Source organism: Lithobates pipiens, unplaced genomic scaffold (assembly GCF_037356315.1).
Source record: "Lithobates pipiens isolate NorthernLeopardFrog02 unplaced genomic scaffold, aLitPip1_a1.2 Scaffold_23, whole genome shotgun sequence".
Classification (NCBI taxonomy): Eukaryota; Metazoa; Chordata; class Amphibia; order Anura; family Ranidae; genus Lithobates; species Lithobates pipiens.
Genome location: NW_027507785.1, coordinates 94,539,478 through 94,548,352, shown reverse-complemented (window position 1 = coordinate 94,548,352; position 8,875 = coordinate 94,539,478). Strand labels below are relative to the sequence as shown.

At 40.4% G+C, this 8,875-nt stretch overlaps 1 long non-coding RNA gene across 1 annotated transcript; it reads right to left on the bottom strand.

Moving 5' to 3' along the window:
• Window positions 1–619: 619 nt before the first annotated feature.
• On the bottom strand, window positions 620–8,540 carry LOC143926969 (uncharacterized). The gene is made up of 3 exons (XR_013262171.1): window positions 8,366–8,540; window positions 5,165–5,366; window positions 620–843 (listed from the first exon to the last, which is right to left on the bottom strand). It is a non-coding gene; the product is annotated as an uncharacterized LOC143926969 (long non-coding RNA).
• Between the last annotated feature and the right edge of the window lie 335 nt (window positions 8,541–8,875).

The window sequence follows — 8,875 nt, the reverse complement described above, 5'->3', positions numbered from 1 at the left end:
CTCCGACTCCCTACATTAAAACCTATAAAAAAGGGCCATGGGGAAGCAACAAGAAATTGATTAAACACTACCATTGTTTTAAATGGTGTCTGTTCACACCCGACTGCTTACGCGTCTGTCACTTTAAAAAGTACAGAAGCTTCTTTTCAGGATTATTTGGGTACAGACTTTAATTTTAGCACCTGAAAACAAAATGTGAAAATGTGTGTTATATATTTTTTCAAGTGGTCCTATAAAAGTAGATGGGGCCAAAAATGCATAATCCTGCCCCAAAGAAATGCCTGTACAGTAAATCACTCTTAAAATGAACATAAACATGCAAAAAAAGCACAACAAAAACTTTATATATACCCTACCCTAAAAAAAAAAAAACGATATACCCAAGCGTGAATGTAGGCTAATTAGGAGAGCCAAAGAATGTATATAGCTTCCTTATAGTGAGAAACCAATTGGTGTGAAATGCTCCTTTAATTTTTGCAGACAATCACTGGTTATAAAGGTTTTTACCTCTGTGTTTTTTTGTTTTTTTTGCCTTGAAATTTTCCCTGGCTTTTAAAAAATTAACAATAATTCATTCAAATCTCCGTTTTTTAGAATACATTTTTATTATTTTGTACAGCATATGAGGTATTAACATTAGACAATAAAGCGATATGAAAAGAAACATACTGTAGCTTGCAGGTGTATTATGTTCCCACGCAGGGCAAACAGGATATACTGTCACAGGTCTGTAAGTGCCATTACAGTAGTTATGGCCTCCACATTTAACACCCAAACCAGCAGCCTTTTAAAGTTGGAACAATGCTCGTTGCCTTTTAATATGCCCCATGGAATCTGCCTTTTCTGTGATTGAAGAATAAGAGTAAAAATCGAAATCAAGATGAGATCAGCTTCAAATTAAGAGGAAGAGAAGAAGATGGTGTGCATCTGATTGGTATATGGGGGCAGGAGTGAAAGGAGGAATAAAGAGAAAGTAGGCAATAATCGGGAAACTGTAACAATAGGTAACATAACAAGATTTAGAGAAAGAAGTGATAAGTCTGAAATTCCAGCATGTATCATTGTGGGGTTAAAGGTTGGAAGGTACAGTACATTTAAGGTTGTAAGATACATTTATAGATCTAGATATGCCGGAATATTACCCATGAAATGGATCACTTGGTGTTTTGGGGACAATGGTTACAGAATGAGGGAAACCCCTGTTTTTGTTTTTGTGTTTTGCTTTTTTAAATTTACATTGATTAGTATCATTTTATATATATAGTAAAAAACATTCACAATCCAATCACTGAAAATTACATTACTAAAACAGCGCTAATATTAGTCCAATATTGATAATGTGTAATCTTCCATACACCACGCAAGTAAAATATGATGTGTAGCAGAATAAAACGCAGTTCAAACGTGGAGTTAGTTATATACGTAGACTTCAGGATAAAGCAAGTGCACCTGTCACCCGGAATAACAGTCCACCACATGATGCACACTCCCCATAGGAGGCCTCTGTCGAAGTCCTGAGTGACGAAACTGGTCAGGGTGTGGCTTACACAACACTCTAACACTGAAGCTCTGCGCTCCACAGCCCTCCGACGCTATAACCGGCAGTGTTATATACATAGACTTCAGGATAAAGCAAGTGCACCTGTCACCCAGAATAATAGTCCACCACGTGATGCACACTCCCCATAGGGGGCAAACTCACCAGATTTTTCTGGGTAAATAGGCACTCAATCAAATAGCCTTGTCCTATTTCCTCATCCTCATCAGAAATTTCCCGCTGTGCAAGGGTTAAGGATTTCTCTCATACACTACACTCTCGGTGCAATCCAAGTTCTAGAGATAGGTCTCATTGCATCATAATCAAATAAAACAATCCCAGGAATGCAGGGGTTAACACGAAGAGCAAACAAAATTCGCATATAGTGTAATTCCTTTTATTATATCAAACCCCCCCCATGCGTTAATAAACCCCTTAGTAAAAGCTGCGTACATCACATAAATGAAAAACCAGCATCAATACAGTCATGCAGAGGGCGCTCTCGCTATACTCAGCCTGTCCAAGATGTATCAAGCTTGTCCCGCAGGAAGTTATCAACACTGCCGGTTATAGCATCAGAGGGCTGTGGAGCGCAGAGCTTCAGTGTTAGAGTGTCGTGTAAGCCACGCCCTGACCGGTTTCGTCACTCAGGACTTTGACAGAGGCCTCCTATGGGGAGTGTGCATCACGTGGTGGACTGTTATTCCGGGTGACAGGTGCACTTGCTTTATCCTGAAGTCTACATATATAACTAACTCCACGTTTGAACTGCGTTTTATTCTGCTACACATCATATTTTACTTGCATGGTGTATGGAAGATTACACATTATCAATATTGGACTAATATTAGCGCTGTTTTAGTAATGTCATTTTCAGTGATTTGGATTGTGAATGTTTTTTTACTATTTATATAAGCTTTTACGCATTTTTTATGTTTTAAACAGCTGCTCTTTTATTTCCCCCTTTTTTTTGTATTTTATTATACTTTAAAGGTATATGTATGAATTGTTTTTTCTGCTGAAGATTTGTTTGAGGTCAGAATTGGCGCTGAGTTAGTGTTTGTTTGCAGGCCTTTTATACACCTTTGTTTTTTGATTAGTATTATTGTTTGAGAATGTCTTAACATTTTTATTTTTTTTAATGTTACATTGATTAGTATTATTGGTTGAGTATGTCTTAACATTTATTGTATGATTTGCAGACAGAGTCAGTTAAAAAGAAAAACAAGAAAACAAAAAAAAAAACACTGTTAGATCAAGCTTTATACCTTTGACTGCATGTAAAAGTATGGCTCTGGGGTTCCAGAGAAAAGATGAAAACCTGTATGCCCTACAATGTGGGAGAGGGGCGTATAACATTTTCTGGGTGCTACTTGCCTTTTAATAGGAACCAGTAATTATGGCTTCAAAGTTTAACACCCAAACTTTGCAGCTTATACATTTGGAGTTATGCTGGTCTTCTTTTAATATGTCCTGTGGGACCTGCCTTTCAGTGATTGAAGAATAAGAAGGAGAAAAAAAAGCGAGAAATCAAGATGAGATCAGATGGAAAATCAGGGTAAGAGGATAAGAAGGGGGTGGCGTTCATCTGATTGGTACATGGGGGCAGGAGCCAAAGAAGAAATAAAGAGAACCTGTATGCCCTGCAATCTAGAAGATGGGGGTAAGTTAAGTATATAAAGTTTTCAATACAGTAACATTTTTAGTAAATTGTTTTTACGAGGGGGGGGATAATCTATTTATCTGAGTCATTTACAAATGTGTGCATATTTCAGCTTGAGCTGCTGAGCGTTTTGTAACACACATTGCTCTTTTTTTATCGTAGGTGAAAAGGCGATGTAAGAAAATGGGAAAAAAAAGGAGCTTAAAATGGTTCTAAAGGCTAAAGGATTTTTACCTTCATGCATTCTATTCATGAAGGTAAAAAAAACCTTCAATATGCAGCTCCCCCATAGCCCCCCCAATACTTACCTGAGCCAGAACCTGATCCAGCAATGTATATGAGAGCAGCTGCTCTCCCGGCTCTCTCCCTCCTCATTTGCTCAGACACAGAAGTGGGAGCCATTGGTTCCTGCTTTTGTCAATCAGGAGGGAGCTTTTAGCCAGTTAGGAGGGAGCTGGGTGGTTGGGGCTGAGCTGTGTGTCTTTCTATGGGGCCACCCACTGGGGGAGAGGAGCCAGGAACACTAGTAGGGGATCCGAGAAGGGGAGGAATGGGTCTACTCTGTGCAAAACCATTGCACACAGCAGGTAACAAAAATGTACCTTTAATATCTCTTTGAAAGGATAGTTCACCTTTACAAAATAACTGCCTATGCAGGTAAGGGATGTTTGTAGATTAAAATTTTTTTTTGCAGCTTTGACTAAAGAGGAATAATATCCTTGCTATAGGTGTAGGCCATTTACATATCTGATAAAGCCTGAATGGAATACTCCCAGGACATTGCTAAGTACTCCCAAGATGTTGTTAAGTGAGGCCTAGTCATCACTGCTCACCTCCACCTTCACAGGAGTGAGCTCTTTTTTGATTTAACCCCCCCCCACACACACACACACACACATACGCTTTCTCTCCGTTGATGCAGTAGCTCTGAGCTTAGCATTTGAGAGCTCACTCCTGTGCAATGGCAGCCCGTCCATTAAGGGCGCCAGGGCGCTGCCCCCTCTCTCCACTCCACCCCCTATATGGTAATGGAAAGATTCATGCATAGCATGAATCTATCCATGGCTGCCGCGGCCACCCCCTATTCATGCGCCAGGCCTCATTCAGGGCACCTTTCAGGGCATGAATTACAGTGGCAGGGTTCTTTTGAAGCACCTGTTTAGAGCTATAGGCTCTAATAGGTTTCAAAATCAGGTGGGCTCAGGATGCAGAGGATGCGCTATGATCCCACCAAGGTGTGTTACAACAGCAAATGAATATTCGCTGTTGAAACACTGATCCTCAATCCTCAATCCAGCCAATCAGAAGCAGGTATGAGACCCGTTTTCCAATTGGTCGAAAACAGAAGACTCCTGATTGGCTGCCTAGAAGGAGGGCGAAAACGAAAGCCACCATGATGACCTGGAGACCGAGAGGCTGCTGGAGATACTATTTGTCATCCCCCCCAAAAAAAACATTTCTACTGGCCGCCACTGCTCCTGTGATGATGGTGGATGGCTAGGCTTCACTTAGCTATGTCCTCGGAGTACCTAGAAACATCCCGGTAGTAATCCAATCAGGTTTCATAAGGTATGTAAATGGCCTACATCTATAGCAAGGGCTTTATTCAACTTTAATCAGTTTAGGCTGCATAGGCAGTTTTTAATCTATAGATGCCTCTTATTTGCATAGGCAATTTTGTGGTAATGGTGAACTATCCCTTTAAAGCTCCACCAGCCGGCATAAAAGAATGAAACTAAATATTATAATGCAATATACGACACTTGTATAAAACTACTACACCTTAGCTTTATAAAAAAAATTTTGGAGGAGTACATCACTGGGATAAATTAAGATGCTTTATTATCTGCATGGAGTTCAGTTGAAGACACAACTTTTGTTTAAATACTGTATATTCATCAATAACCACAAAGATATAAATCTACTTTGCGGGCACCAAATGCCTTTGAAAATCAAGTTACTACCTTACAGAAATTGTGGTGATATCATTCCTGTGCTCCACATAAATGGTTAAGAGAACTGTTGCAGGGTCCATCCAGAAAACGACAGGAAGGGGAGGGTACAAGACCCGTCACCCTGCACAAGGAGAGAATCATCATTGACCGGTCTTAATTACAGGAAGTTTCTGTACAGAGACAAAGTTTCATACTGGATTACTGTACCGATCTGGAAAAAATACACAAAGATTAATGTAAGAATACACATTACTCTTGTATTTAGATAATAATTGCATATCAACTCAGCTTTGAGGAAGGTATGTATGAGTACATCTTTAATTGTTCTTTTAAAGCGTAACTCCGCTTTTGTGGGGAATAGCAAAAGGTAGGAATCTGCAACAAAGTTTGTTAAAATCCCTGCAATGTACATAGATCACCCAGACGGGAATGGTTATTTTTTCTCAACAAAAGTGGAGTTACTCTTTAACTGCTGTTAACCCTTATATATTTTGGTAAATATTTATACTAATGAGATTTGCTGTAATAAACCACACATTTAAATGTTATTTTTTAACCTATTTCTTTATTACATGTATAAGGTGTTATGGTATGGAAGCATATTGTACAAAAGTGAAAAATGTTGCTCTGTATGTGGTGCTGTAATGAGTAGAAAGCAGAATAAATTGTCTCCCCCTCTCCACCGTTCAGAGGACATGATGCTAGATCTACAGATGACGATAATGCTCCATCCGCAATTTCATGAGGATAGGAATCCCAAAGGTGGAACGCCAATTTTATTAAATAGCACTGCATTGTGACATACATTTGAAACTATACCTACTTCCTCACATTATGGTGCCTTGACTCCTGCTGGCTCTTAGATTGGTCAGTCTTGCTTCTGAAGATCACATGAATTTATTTAACCCTGAAATCCGACATATGTTTGAGGCACACTGTAGCATTGCAGTATTGCGCTGCAGTGACAAGCAGAATGAACCAACCTGTATTGCAGTGCACCCAAATGCATGGCAATGTACAAATCATTTTGTTATGTTGGGGTGTCTTAATGCAAAGCCAGTTAACATGCTTGTGTTAAACACAATAGGGGTGATTTACTAAAACTGGAGAGTGCAAAAACTGCTGCAGCTCTGCATAGAAAACCAATCAGCTTCTACTTTTTTTGCCAAACCTATATTAAACAAGCTGAAGCTGGAAGCTGATTGGCTACCATGCACAGCTGCACCATATTTTTGCACTCTCCAGTCTTAATAAATCAACCCCAAAGTACAAATGTAAATGAGCCCTCAAAACTGAACTCCATGTATGATCTTTATTGCATACTTAGATTGATTCAGTATGGACCAATATTAGTATGTACCCTATTTATCGTCGTATAACACGCGCTGGCGTATAACACGCACCTCAAGTTTAGGAGGGAATTTTAAGGAAAAATAACTTTTAGGAGGGAAGTTTAAGGAAAAAAATTACATTTAAATGCCCATCAATGCATCCTTATCAGTGTCCATCTGCAGCCTTGTCAGTGTCATTTGCAGCCTTGTCATTGCAGCCTTGTCATTGCAGTCTTACAGTTTAAAAATGGCGCCACCGAGATACAGAGTCCTGTGTATCTCAGCGGCTCTCGTTTCCTCTTGGCGGCTCTCAGGCACTCTCAGCGGCTCTCGGATCCTCTCGGCGGCTCTTGGGTCCTCTTGCAGTCCTGAGTGGAGCCGAGAGTAGCCGAGTGTACTCGGCTCAGCTCACAGTTACGCCCAGTCCCTGTGTTATGTCCATCATAGGGCAGGAATGGGCGTGACTGTGAGCGGAGCGTAGCCGAGTATACTCAGCTATGTATCTCGGTGGCTCACAATCGGTGGGGGATCGGCAGGGGGTCAGAGTATAACACGCACCCACGATTTTCCCCTGATTTTAAGGGGAATAAAATGCATGTTATACGCTGATAAATACGGTATATCTCATACTTGAGTGCCCTCTGGGGAAGCTACCACTAACTACTAAGTTGGTGCTACTACAGTGATAGCCAATATCTTCTGTCCTGTGCCAAGCGAATTCCCGTGTTATATGCTGACCACAGGTGATTACTTGCTCAGCACTACCGCCATTTATAGAATGCCTTTTTTTCAATGAATACAAGTCTTTCTTTGATTGGACCAGGTGGAGATTGATGTCACTGTCCTGCTACTCCACCTTGTCCAATCAGAGAATGTCTGTACTCATTAAAAAAAATAGGGTGCACAACCCCTGTGTTCAGCGAGGGAAAGCTGCTTAGCACAAGACAGAAAAAGATCATGGCTGTCGGTATATTAGCAACAATTACTACAGCTTCCCCAGTTGGCCTTCAAGTTTGAGATATGCATACTTACATCGTGCCAAGCTGGACCAATGTAAGTACAAAGTTAAAGATCATACCTGGAGTTTAGCTTTAAAGTAATTATAAAGTCTCTTTTTTTTTTGTTAAAAATAGCAAACATGTTATACTTACCTGCTGTGTTAAATGGTTTTGCACAAAGCAGCCCCGATCTTCCTTTTTTTGGGTCCCTTCTTTGGCTCTTCTGTCCCCTCCCTCCTGTTTAGTGCCCTCACAGCAAGCCGCTTGCAATGGGGGTACCCAAGCCGAGCTACAGCTCCCTGTGTCCATTTAGACACAAAGCCGTGGCCTGGTCCCACCCCCTTTCTTTCCCGATTGGCTGACTGACTTTGATAGCGACGGGAGCCAATGGCTCCGCTCTGCTGTCTTAGCCAATGAGGAGGGGAGTCCTGGGCAGCCAAGACACGCCTGTAACATCGCTGGATTTAAATGGGATCAGGTAAGTATTGGGGGGGAGGGGGGCTGAGGGTGGGAGCTGCGCACAGAAGGCTTTTTATCTTAATGCAAAGAATGCATTAAGATAAAAAAAAAAAAAAAAAAGATTCTATCTTTATAACCCCTTTAAACACTGAATTCTAGAAACTGTCGTAAAGGAAATTGTGCTCTTGTCTTATTGGCCAATTATATTTTTCCTTTCTAACTTGCTTTAGAAAATTACAGCTTTTCTTTGGTTAGCTGCTTTACACAGCGCACACTCTCCCGCAATTTTCATCAATCAGTCCTAATATATTACTATATGTATCATCAAGCAACATTTGCTGTGCATTTAAACCTCATGATTAGCTGAAAGAGTGCAGCAAATCAGTAATCATTATTAATAATCATAGACAATGTCCACTTACCAAGCTTACACTTACTAGCTCTCTCAGCCATACGTTACGCTGTTCTTGTAGTGTCATAAAATATTCAAGCGCGTCAGCCCGTTTGTCTTTCGATGTTTCCTCTCTGCTTAATTGATTTTATCTCAGGAAGCTCTGGCTCACTAATTTTAGCAAACAGGCGTGTGCATCCTCACAATCTATGGAATATTGCAGATTACCCACTAATTAATTGAATGTTCACACAGCTAAACAGCAAAGTCCAACATGCAGCAAAAACAAGGTTTAAAATTAGCACGCTATACATAACTATATACAGACCCAACTTTCCAGTGGGTGGAATATTCTGAATTGTGACGCATACCAGCAGTGAAATCCATGGAAAAAAAAAATATCCGACCTTACAGTAATTCTTTTGTAATTTTTATATTTTAAAAATATCCGACCTTACAGTAATTCCTTTGTTTTTTCCATTTAGAATAAAGGGAAGGAGATAATGTGTGCAGTTTGTGTGCAAGGGGGTGAGTAATTCAT